Source organism: Molossus molossus, unplaced genomic scaffold, assembly GCF_014108415.1.
Source record: "Molossus molossus isolate mMolMol1 unplaced genomic scaffold, mMolMol1.p scaffold_m16_p_5, whole genome shotgun sequence".
Classification (NCBI taxonomy): domain Eukaryota; kingdom Metazoa; phylum Chordata; class Mammalia; order Chiroptera; family Molossidae; genus Molossus; species Molossus molossus.
The window spans coordinates 64,559,922-64,572,814 of NW_023425388.1; the positions used below are offsets into that span (position 1 = coordinate 64,559,922).

At 39.2% G+C, this 12,893-nt stretch overlaps 1 protein-coding gene across 4 annotated transcripts in view; it reads right to left on the minus strand.

Annotated features, from left to right (window-relative positions):
• Nucleotides 1-9,313, minus strand: part of CD86 (CD86 molecule) — a 68,823-nt gene extending 59,510 nt beyond the window's left edge. For all 4 annotated transcript variants that reach the window (XR_004956856.1, XM_036243861.1, XM_036243859.1 and 1 more), the window contains exon 1: nucleotides 9,193-9,313. The gene's annotated coding sequence lies outside the window, so the exon portion shown is untranslated. The remainder of the gene's footprint in view (nucleotides 1-9,192) is intronic.
• Nucleotides 9,314-12,893: the final 3,580 nt, after the last annotated feature.

Genomic DNA, 12,893 nt, shown 5'->3' on the forward strand with positions numbered 1-12,893 from the left:
GCCTGACCCCCTTGATTGACTGCCTGTGTACAAATACCTCATGAAAGGGGGTGGGCAGGGCTTCAGGGCGGGTGCCAGGGTGTCCATGAGAACTGGTAGGAACCATAGACTCTAGTGACACACAAATTCACACATTTTTATGCTTTACATTTATTCCTACCCATCTCTGTATCTCAGTAATAATTCCCATTTTCCAATAATACTTTTTTTTTTTAATCCTCACCGGAGGACATTTTTTTATTTTTTGTTCGTATAGAGTGGGAGGGAGAGAGAGGAATAGGGGGAGAGAGAGAGAGAGAGAGAGAGAGAGAGAGAGAGAGAGAGAGAGAAAGAAACATAGACCTGAAAGGTACACATCGAGTGGCTGCCTCCCGCATGAACCAACCAGGGGGCCGGGGACAAAATGCAACCAAGGTACGTGCCCTTAGCGAGAACCGAACCCGGGTCTCTCTGGACCACAGGCCGACTTTCTAACCGCTGAGCCAAACTGGCCAGGGCTCCAATAATACTTTAACATCCACAGATGTAATTGCACCATTTGAAATTTCCACTTTTTAGTTTGCCTTCATTCATTCAACAAATACTTAACCAGCCCTGATTGAGTACAGGTCCTGGGCTGGTCCTGGGATTCAAGGTGAGCAGAAGCTTTGCTTTGCCTTCCCTGAGCCTGCAGGTGAATGAAAGAGACATCTAATAATGTCAAGGGACTTGCCACCAAGTGATTTTCAACATAAACAACTTCAGCTGAGTATGATGTTGTAATGATTAAATACTACCTTAAGAGCAGGAGGTAGATTTACTAGGTCAGGTCACAAGTACGAAAAAATTCCCCAGGCCCTCCATCTCAGGAATGAATTTCTCCAAGAGATATAGATTCTCCTACACTTCATATCTTAAACGATCACAGCGTGAGCATGACAATTAGTCATGGATAGCACAGTAGAGAGAACTCACTCAAGGGAAGAATAGACTAAGTGACCCTTAACTCCTAATTTAACAATTCCATATTCTAGCTATTCAGTAAGGTTTATAATACAATGGTTTACAAACAACAAAACTAAGTAAAATATTTCCAAGACAAATGAAACGCATACAGCAGCAAGTTTAAAAATGGATAACAATTAAACTACCAACATCAGTGATGGCACTTTTCAGAATTCAACAGAGATCTGATTCCAAATTTATCCTTTCAATCTTTAGTGTTACCTGGGAATATTAAACCCAAATTCAGAAGACTGTGATCTCTGAATTCAAAGTGGCCTTTGCTTAAGGGTAGATGCACTTACACGTTCTGAGAAACTGCCACTTCTTCCACAAAACAGCTGGCACCTCTATAACCTCAGAAGAAATCAAATGAGGTACTATTCTAAATGTAAAAGTTGCTTGAAGAATTAAATCCATATTTTTTTTTCTTATGTGTACAGAGGAGGGAATATAACACATAACAAAACTAACACATTTTAACAAATGGCAACCTATTTCAAATTTAGGGAAGCATGAAGATCTGTGAAAGCACCTTTTTATGCAAAATATTTATATAAGATTATAGATAAAGTACACACTACAGAGTAAAATAGATTGGAGCACACAGAACACAGCCAATATGACGAAGCGTGTTTAAAAATAAAAGAAAAGAAAAACAAAACTGAATCTTTTAAAGCTTCCATTTCACAACTGGGTCAAGGGAGAGGGCATTGCACCCCCGAAGGTTCACTTCCCTGTGGCGTCTTAGTAACCAAAAGCAATGCACATAGACTTCTGAGAACACTTAATATATGCATTTATCAACCTAGACTTGCAGTTTTCAAGTGGCGGTGCAGAACCATACAGGTGTGATTTCTGCAGTTCTCTTTGCATGCCTTTATCTAAAAGACCACCACAAAGCGGTATTGCTACTTGAAAGGAATTTCCCAATAAAACAAGATGTTGCTTCTCCTACTCTTCAGCGATGTGAGTAAGGGATGGACTTTTTTTTGAAAAGGGCCTCAAAATAGCTTTCCTCAAATCTGGTCTTTTATAGAAAATCACACATAATTGCACTGGTTGGCTACAGTTTCAATGTGAGGAGCTGGAATGTTTAAGAAGGACAACATTGGTAAACCAATTTGATTTTTGTGCTTTATGGATTGGAGACAAATATCGCCCTCGTCATCTCACATGAGTTGCATTTTCACTGTGCATGGCCTATTTGCATACAAACAAAAGAGATTATTTTTAAAAGAGGGTTACTTTGTTTTTGTTTTGGTCCTTTGGGATGACTGTGGTAAGCAAGACGGGACCAAACCATTTTCATACCTTGGATTTCACTGCTGTATTTATGTCACCCTTTATTTTCTCCTCTTCACCACCCACTTCCAACGCATTGGTGCCTAATTTAGAGGTCTGCATCACCTCTTGTCTGAACTATTACAATAGCCTTCTGGCTGGTTCCCTCTCACTATTTTTTTTCCCACCTTTAAAAAAAATTGAATTTATTGCAGTGACATTGGTTAATAAAATTATATATAGATTTCAGCCCTGGCCGGTTTGGCTCAGCAGTTGGAGCATCAGCCTGCGGACCAGAGAGACCTGGGTTCGGTTCCCACTAGGGGCAGGTACCAAAAAAAAGAAAGAAAGAAAATTATATAGATTTCAGATATACAATTCTACAATACATTATCTGTATATTGTATTGTGTTTACCACCCCAATCAAGTCTCCTTCCTACTCTCACTATTCTTTATCCTACTACTATCTTTAATCAAAAACAATCTGATGCCCAGCTGGTGTGGCTCAGTGGTTGAGCATCGACCCATGCACCAAGAGGGGGCCAGTTCGATTCCCAGTCAGGGCACATGCCCAGGTTGTAGGCCAAATCCCCAGTGGAGGGTATATAGGAGGCAGCCAATCAATGTTCTCTCTCACTGATGTTTCTATCTCTCTCTCTCCCTCTCCCTTCCTCTCTAAAATCAATAAAGAAAAAAAATCTGATTACAAAAAGTTTTCCTTTAGACTTGATCTCTGTTCTTCATGGGCCAGTGGTCAAACTTTTTAGCTGGGCACACACGGCCCTTCACAGGGTCCCTCCAAAGCCTGAATCCAAAATTTCTCTTCTGTTTCTATCCATCGGCCTGCATAATTTATCCTCTAGTCATACTTGAACTATTCACTGTTCCCTGATCCTTTCAGACCTTTTTAGACTTTTTGCCTTCTTTTCTTTTACACAAGCTATTCCTTCTGCCTAAAATGCCTTTCCTGCCTTCTCTGTTTGCAAAACTACTCTTCCTTTGGGATTCAGATTATTCCATAGTTCACAGTTGAAAACTTCCCTGCCATTCTTCCCTTCTCTTTTCACCATATCTGTATCTTTCTCCCTCCCAAATAACATTACAATACGTATTCTTCCATTATAACAGTTTCCTCATTGTGATAAAGTTTCACTGCTCATGTCCTGGCCTGGTGGTTCAATTGGTTGGAGTGTCATCCTGGACACCAAAAGGTGGTGGGTTCTAATTCCGGTCAGGGCACATACCCAGGTTGCAGGTTTAACACAGCAGTGGTCTATTTGCTGTCTCCATGTTCTCGGCTCTGAAATCTACTCCTATTTAACTGGGAGTGTTCTACAAAGGTCACTGAAGGCCTCAGGACTGACATTTTCAGTCATTCTCCTACTTCACCTTTCTGCGGAATTTGACCCTGTGACTACCCTCTGCTTTGTGAAACATTTTTCTCCCCTTTGCTTAGGTAACGTAATCTTCTTTGGACACTGCTCCTCCCATGTCTGAGACCTTGATTCAGTTTCTTTCTCTTTCTGTATACACTCTTATCAAGGTATTATGTACATTCACCAAATATATCAGTTTAATAGGGATTGTGGATGGAAAAGGGCACTATAATAAATCTAACTGAAAGTGACCTCAGAGCAATCCGATCAAAAATTCCTAAGTGGGCAGGTCCCAGGCATGTAACTTCTTTGGTAAAAGTTTTGTCTTTGCCTTAAGCAAGCCCTGTCTATTGTATTTGTGCATCTAGGTTAACAGACCATTGAAATGCTTCTTTTTCAGACCCCTTAGAAGTGTAATCATCCTCAAGAGAGAAATAATTTTGTTAACTATCCTGTAATCCAAACCCTGCCCTGCTTTCTCTCACCTTCATGTGTAATCTTTCTTATGTTCCCTCCTTAATTCCAAGTGCATAAAAGAAACTGCAAAACTGTCACTCTTCAGAGCATTTGAGATCTTGCTTCCTAGTAATTGTCATGTTGGTGGCACAAATAAACTCCTATAAAAATTCTCTACAGGTTTGGACATTCTTATGTTGACTGGATGTAGTAACAAAGTACCACAAACTGAGTATCTTACACAACAGAAATGTATTGTCTCACAGTTCTGGAAGCCAGAAGTCCAGAATGAAGATATCGGCAGTGCTGCCCTGCGTGGTTTTGCTCAGTGGTTACAGCAAAAGCCCTCGGACCAAGAGTCATGAGTTAGATTTCTGATCAAGGGCACATACCTCGGTTGTGAGTTTGATCCCCCGCCCCAGTCAGGGTCATGTAACCAATTGACATGTCTCTCGGATGTTTCTCTCTCTCCCCCTCCCTCCTACTTTATCTTTAAAAAAATTAATGGAAAAAATATCCTCAGGTGAGAATTAAAAAAAAAAAAGATAACGGCAGTGCTGATTCCTTCTGAGGGCTATGAAGGAAGGAGAGCCTTCCAGGCCTCTTTCCTTGGCTTGTAGATGGCCTTCTCCACATCTCTTCACATCATCTTCCCTCTGTGTGTGCTTCTGCATCCAAATGTCCTCCTCCTTATAAGAACAGCAGCCATCTTGAATTAGGGCCCACCCTAGTGACCTCATTTAAACTTGATTATCTCCAAACATGATCACATCCTGAGGTACTAGGGGTTAAGACTTCAACCTATGAATTTTGAGGGGATACAATTCAACCCTTAACACTGAGTCGTCACTTTTTCTCAAGTGCTCAGTGTTGGAGTTTGGTAAATTTTCTTTGTCTTTTCATGGACACACCCTCCCTCCTCTTTCTTGCAACTCTCTCCTGCTTTGCTCCACTCTCCATAGTCCCTCCTTGGTGTCTGGTTTGGATCCTTCATCCTTATCTATCTCCTTAAATCTCAAAGTTTTATAGGTTCCACCCTTGACTTCTTCTCACCATCTCTCCCTAGTGATCTCACCCACAACAGGAATGTCAACTATCAGCTGTACTTATGCTAAAGACTCTTAATGTTCATTCCAGCCCATACCTCTTTCTTGAGGTTTTCACCTGTATATCCACTTATCTATTTGCACATCACCATTCAGATGCTCCATAGGGTCTCAAATTCAGCCTGTGAACAAATGAACCTAACTTCTGCCCTCTCTTTACCCCAGCCAAACTCAATCCATTTCCTATATAGCTTCCATTTTGTGAAGGATGCCACTGTGTACTTAGACCTCACCTTCCAAGCTCCACGTATGTCAAAACCCAAATCCTGTCAACTCTAGTGCTTAAAAATTCCTAAATGCATCCTTGCCTCTCTGGTCCTTAACACCACTCCTTGAATTATTACAATAGTTTTATAAATGATCTCCTTGTCACCCCTAATCAGTTCTGCACTCTGTTGCCAGAAGAATTTTTTAAAGCATCATAATGTTTTTTTAAAGCATCATAATGTATTTTTTAAAGCAAAATAATGTTATCATTATTTTGTTGTTGTTGTTTATGACTCTTCAAACTTAGGCTGTAACTTTAAGATAAACACAACTGGATGCCTGGGCTCTAGAAAATCCTTGTCCTGGTCCATCCCATTTTCTACCTTATCCTCTTCTATTACTATCTGTAAGGCATCTTCTTGAAGCTATAGCTGCAATTCCCCCATGCATCCTACTTGTCTATTTAATTATCCAGACCTGGGTGTTTAAACCAATGTGACCATTCACTTTATGAAGCCCACAGCTGGTGGTCTATAAAAGTATCTGAGTCATCGCGTTTATCTTGCACTAGCTCTTTGCTCCAGGCTGTGTCTCTGGGCCTAACCTGGCTCTTAGCTTCCTTAGTCTCACCCTCCTCTCCAGCATTTGCTTTCCCATAGTGACCAGAGTCATTCCTTGAAGTGGCTGGCCTTGTCCTTGGGCTCTGCCTGTTTCAGGTCACCTCCCCTGGGAGCCCAGCTTGGGGTTGTTCTGAAAGGCTCCGAGGGTATTAAACACCTGAAAACCTTCCTGAACTCTAGTCCTCGACTGCCATCAAGTAGCTGTGTAATCTCGGACAAATCACTTTTCCTCTATTTCTAAATCTTAACAGTAATAGTAAAAACAACTAATATTAATTACTGAGTAGTTATCAGAACAAGGTTGTAAGCACTTGACATGGATTATCTCATTAAAATCACAACCAATATATGACAAATCACAATTATCCCCATTATACAAATAAGAAACTGAGGTTTATAATTGTTAAGCAACTTCTCCAAGATCATACAACTAGAAAGCGGGAAAGGCTGGGATTCAAACTCCAACACTCAGGTTCCAAAGTGTAGCCACTTTACCACTACACTGTTCTTCCTCCCAACATGCAGCTCACTCTAGAGCCATGCCATCATATCCGTAAATAAGGAAATGAGACCTCTGGTCTCTTCCACATAGAACATTCTGTGAAAACAGGCCTGCTAGGATCTAGTGAATTATGGGTAAAGTAAGTATATTTAAAGAGAAGAGCCAAAAAGTTAATCACCAAGGGCCAAAGCCGCAGCAATAAAATTTTACCAATTGTAAAGTAGTCTTTTATGGATGTCCCCTAATTAACCAGTTACCTATGTTTATTTAGAAGCTTAAATTGTTTCCAAGATTTTACCTATTAGAAACAATGGCAAGAAAAACATCAATGTCACTAAAACTTTACAAACATATATGATTATGCCCTTACAATAAATTCCTAAAAGTTAAACTTCTTGGTTAAAGGAAATATACATTTCAAAGGTTTTTGATATGTATCACCAGATTATTGTCCAGAAAGATATTACCAACCTCTGGTAATAAGAGTATAAATGCTCCTCTCTCCTTAGAAACATGTAGAATTTTTGCTTATTCACTCACTTAAAAAAAAAGTTCTTATAGATTTCTTAGAAAGGAAGGGAAGACTAAAACATTGATGTGAGAGAGAAACATCCGTTGGCTGCCCCCTGCACACCCCTCACTGGGGACTGAGCCCTCAACCCAGGCATGTGCCCTGACGGGGAATTGAACTGGGACCTCTCAGTTCATGGAATGACGCTCAATCCACTGAGTCACACTAGCTGGGTGCTTGCTCACTTTTTAAACAAAATATTTGCCACTTTGATAAAAGAAAAATAATATTTCATTGTTTTAATTTTCATTTATTTTATTTCAGATAAGACTAAATATTATTTATTGGTCATTTATGTTCTAAAATTTCCTGCTCATCATTAATTTTTCAGGTACTTTGAAACAGAGAGAATCTAGACAGTGGCCTTCGGTTCTATAGACATCTGCAGGCAGTATTAATATAATTAATTGGTACCACTTCTAGGGCTCCACAAAAATTATAAATTCTAAAAAAATTTTTCATACATGTGTAACATTTCAAAATTCCACTGGAGGGAAAAGGAGTCTTTACTTGGAAATTAAATTCTAGTTTTCTGAGACAAAAACAGCAAAACTGTTTCCCAAACCCGTAAGCACTGGGTAGGTAAGGGTTACTTAGATTTTCAAAAAACAACAGTAAAAACAACTGACCTCAGCTGTCACTATCCTTTCCAGTAAGTCACTGCCATAGGGGACTGCCGGGGCATGGAGAAACCTTGTGGTGTGCAACCAAGTGGCAAGAAAGATTTTAGCTCTACTCCTTATGAGCAGTGTGAACTCTAGCCTCTTCAGTCAGTTATCTCATTCATAAAACACAGTGATGATATTATCTGCCTGAGAGTCATTGCAAAGATTAAAACTCAATGAAACAACAGTAAAGTACATAGCACATCAAGCATGTTCAATGCCCAGTAGTTAATTGAATTACTCTACTTTTTTCCACTACCTCAGCCTACTCAGACTCTCCCATGGCCTGTTTGTGACTCATTATCTGGGTTCTGTATTTTCTATTTACACCTCTTCTTCCTCTTCCTTTTCCTTTGCCTGTCCCTTTCTACCTTCTCTATCTCATACCCCACTCCCAGGCCAAACTGACCTTGGTATACACAAAATTTGCTTTCTATTATTTGTCATGCTTATGCAGGCATTTTAAAATGTCATGATTCTTGCCCTGGCCGGTTTTGCTCAGTGGTTAAAGCGTCGGCCTGTGGTCCAGAGAGACCGGGGCTCGGTTCCTGCTAAGGGCACGTACCTCAGTTGCAGTTTGTCCCCAGCCCTGGTTAGTCGTGCGGGTGGCAGCCACTCGATGTGTCCCTTTTACGTCAGTGTTTCTCTTTCTCTCTCCCTCTCTCTCCCTCCCACTCTATCTGAACAAAAAATGGAAAAAATGTCCTCGGGTGAGGATAAAAAAAAAAAGTCCAGCTGGTGTGGCTCAGTGGTTGAGCATCTACCCATGCATCAAGAGGTTGCGGGTTGGATTCCTGGCCAGGACACATGCCCAGATTGTGGGCCTGACCCCCAGTGGGGGGCATGTGGGAGGCGGCCAATCAATGTTCTCTCTCATCGATGTTTCTATCTCTCTCTCCCTTTCACTTCTTCTCTCTCTAAATCAATAAAGGAAAAAAAATTTATAAAAAATAAAATAAAAGAATAAGAAAATAAAAAATAAAATGTCATGATTCTCAAAATCAACAACTGCAACACTGAAATATTTGAACAACAAATTTACACAATTAACATTAACCACTTAAAAAAATCAACAAGCAGTATAATTTGGGGCAGCTCAATAATTCCCTCCTCAGGTGGCAGTCAAGTATCTTTGATAGATATTTTTTAAAAAGCTTCCCAGACTTAGAGCTATGGAATCAACCTACAGCGGATGCTCAAGAAGGAAAGAATGGCTTTGGGACTTTAGGTAATGTTTCATAGCAGAGACCGTTCTTTCTCCCTTGTGTTTCTGCTTTTGGCTTCTGCATCAATGTATTCTTAATACATATTAGCATTCTTGGGCAGGAAAGACAGAAAACAGCCCCGTCCTTAACCATAGCCCATCGCTGAGGTCACTTAATTCAAAATTGCCTTTCAAAGAATAATAAGAACGATCACTCACCATCCGAGATCCGTCTTGGCTGTGTCCACCGCTGACTAACGGTGGGATGACCCCGCTTGTCTGTCTGTCTGCGCTAGTCCGAGTGACAGTGGAAGGAGGAACAATTCCTTCCACCCCTGTGAAAGCCTTCCTTCTCAATGACTGTATACCCTGTAACTTTCTTTAATAAGGGCTGTTCCTCTTTTTTGTTTTGTCAGATTTTGCTGACACTTGTGGAAGAAATTTAACCCTTTCCTTTCCTTCGAATTCACTGACCTAGGTCTAAATATATGTTTAAAAAGTAATTAGTGGCTTGAGTTCCAGACACAACATTAAAATGAAGCAGACTAAAAAGCCCCCCTTTTGAAATTCCCTCAAACAATCTAGAAAATAAGGTAATTAAAGAAAGGGGGTAGAGAATCTCTGCCCCTATAAAATGGAATAAAAGAACATTCTATAGATTTTGGTAAAACAATGAAAACTATAATTTATTATGCACATGGATTGGGAGTGAGTAGCTTTCCCTGCTGATTTCCACCAAGATGATGAAGCATTTTAATGAACTTCAAGGGGGAAAGGACTGTCCTCCTGGGAGAGCTGCACCACCAAGGATGGTGAACAAAAGCTGCTGCTTGTATTTCAGTCTTCCTATAGCCAAAGATTAAAATGGCCAAAGAGAAGATTCCTCTAGTAGAGGCCTTAAAAAAAAAAAAAAAAAAAAAAAAAGCAGTATCCTAAAATTAAGAGATGTCTTTGTGAAAGAAACATAAATTCATTAAGCAGAAATTATTACCAGAATAAAAGAAATCTTCGCATATGAACTAAAAAGGAAACTGTTAGGGAACGCAAAGGTTCAGATTGTCAAAAAATTTATGAAAATGAGTATTTATTCATATAAATACTGTGAACATTTTAAATTCCAAAGACAAGAAAAGCAAAAAACAAAATTTAAAAATAGGATGACTACAGAGAAAGATTAACTAGCTTGTCCTCTTAATCCTAAATATCAGAAAACCACAAAGCAATCCTCACCCAAGAGAGAGAGAAAAGGAGAGAGAAAGAAACATCAATGGGTTGCTTCTGGTACACACCCCAACTGGGGATCAAACTCTTAACCTAGGTATGTACCCTGACCTGGAATCAAACCCACAACCTTTTTGGTGTACAGGATGATGCTCCAAACAACTAAGCCACCTGGCCAGGACTCTATAATGTTTTGAGGTAGAATTCTTTACCCAGATAAGATTCTAGTTATATATAAAGTCAATAGAAATATATTACTAAGGAGACATGAATTTGAGGGCACACAATTCAGTCTACAACAAATACTTTTAGCATCTATTAAGGCTCTGCTGTTTATTACTTTTTTTCAAAATCTTCAAAAGTTGCCCTGGCCGGTTTGGCTCAGCGGTTAGAGCGTAGGCCTGCGGTCCAGAGAGACCCGGGTTCGGTTCCGCTAAGGGCACGTACCTTGGTTGCAGTTTGTCCCCGGCCCTGGTCGGTCGTGTGGGTGGCAGCCACTCGATGTGTTCCTTTCACGTCGATGTTTCTCTCTCTCTCTCTGTTCCTCTCTCTCCCTCCCACTCTATCTGAACAAAAAATGGAAAAATGTCCTCAGGTGAGGATAAAAAACAAACAAAATCTTCAAAAGTTATAGTTATTATTCTTGCCAGTGACACTCTAGAGTAATTTTGTTATATTTGAAAATAAATTATTCTTGCCCTAAACCATGTGGCTCAGTTGGTTGGAGCATCGTGCCATACACCAAAATGTTGTGGGTTTGATTCCCATTCAGGGTACATATCCAGGTTTCAGGTTCAATCCCTCAGGGTCAGGGTGTGTACCAGAGGCAACCGATTGATGTTTCTCTTTCACATGGATGTTTCTCTCTCTCTCTCTCTCTCTCTCTCTCTCTCTCTCTCTCTCTCTCCATCTCCCCTCCTTTCTTTCAAATCAATAAAAACATATTTAAATTTTTTAAAAAAATTATTCTTTAACTATTTTAAGAACCTATCAGTAAATTTTATAATTGTGCTATTTTCATTATCTCTTTTACTTTTTTGAGGGCGTTAATCTTCAACTGAGGTTATTTTTCCATTGATTTTTAGAGTGGAAGGGAGGGAGGGGGAGAGAGAGAGAAACATTGATGTGAGAGAGGTACATCTACTGATTGCCTCCCAAACAATCCTCACCGGGTTTGGGGATCAAACCTGCAACCAAGGTAGGTACATGCTTTTGGCTGGGGATCAAACCTATCACCCTTCAGTCTACAGGCTGATGCTCTAACTGCTGAACCAAATTGGCCAGGGCCATCATCATCTATTTTACTTTTATACATGCTATATATAAGAAAATACATTGTTATTATTTTGCTTTAAACAGTTATCTCTTGGCACATTTAAATCTATAGAAAAAAATAGATTTTATTTTCTTTTATTTATTCCATTTCATTTACTTCATTATTCCATTTAAATTGTTATGTATATCCATTTTTCTGACCTATTTCACATTCTTTGTTCCTAAAGTTTTTTGTTTTTACATTTCTTGCAAAGTATGTATACTGTCAGTGAATTTCATATGTATTTGTCTGAAAAAGTATTTCTTCATCATTTATGAAAAATATTTTTTTTGAGCAAAGAATTAGGGTTGACAGTTTTCTTTCGTTCAGCATTTTAAATATGTCACTACAATATCTTCTAATTTGCCTGGTTCCTGGGGTGGTGGGAAGTCTGCTGTAATTTGTATTGTTTATCTTTCTGTAGGTAAATTTTTTTTCTGTATGTAGTTTAAATTTTTTTCACTTTGTTTTTTGTTTTTAGCAGTTTCGATATTGGTATGACCTGAATCATGTTCCCCCAAAGTTCATATGTTGAATTCCTAATTCCAAGTACCTCAAAATGTGACTAACTTGAACATAACAGCCTTTAAAGAGGTTATTAAATTAAAATGAGGCTGTTAAGGTGGCCCCTACTCCAATATGACTGGTATCCTTATAAGAAGAGAAAGAGACCCCATGGATGACATCTATGGACAGAAGAATGACCATGTGAATAAACAGGAAGAGGGCAGCCATCTGCAAACCAGGAGAAGATGCCTCCAAGAAAACCAACACTGCTAGGACCTTGATCTTTACCTTGCAGCCTTCAGAATTGTGAAATATATAAGCCACCCAGTCTATGGAATTTTGTCATGATAGCCCTAGCAAACTAGTTTAAATATGAGATGCCTAGGACTGGGGTTATTGTTTTGGTTTTGATATTTATCCTTCATGGTGTATTCTGAGCTTCTTAGATCTGTGGTTTGAGGTATATCATTAATTTTAGAAAATTCTTGGCCATTATCTCTTAAATATTTTTTGTGTCTCACATGCTTTCTCTCTGCTCCAGTTGGAATTCCAATTACATATAGACTACTTGATATTTTTCTTTAGCTTTTGATTGCTCTGTTCTATTTTTCCACATTTTACTTTTTCTCTTTCTTACCAGTTTATGCAATTTCTATTGACGTATTTTCAAGTTCCATGATTCTTTCTTTTGCTGCATCAAGTCTACTGATTGGCCTCTTTAAGGCATTTTTTTCAGCTCTGTTAGTGAATTTTTTTTTTTTAGCATTTTTATTTTATTCTTTCTTATAGTTGACCTTTCTCTGCTGAAATTATCTGTCTGATCCTGCATGTTGCCTACCTTTTCCATTAGATCCTTTAACATCTTAATTATAATTAT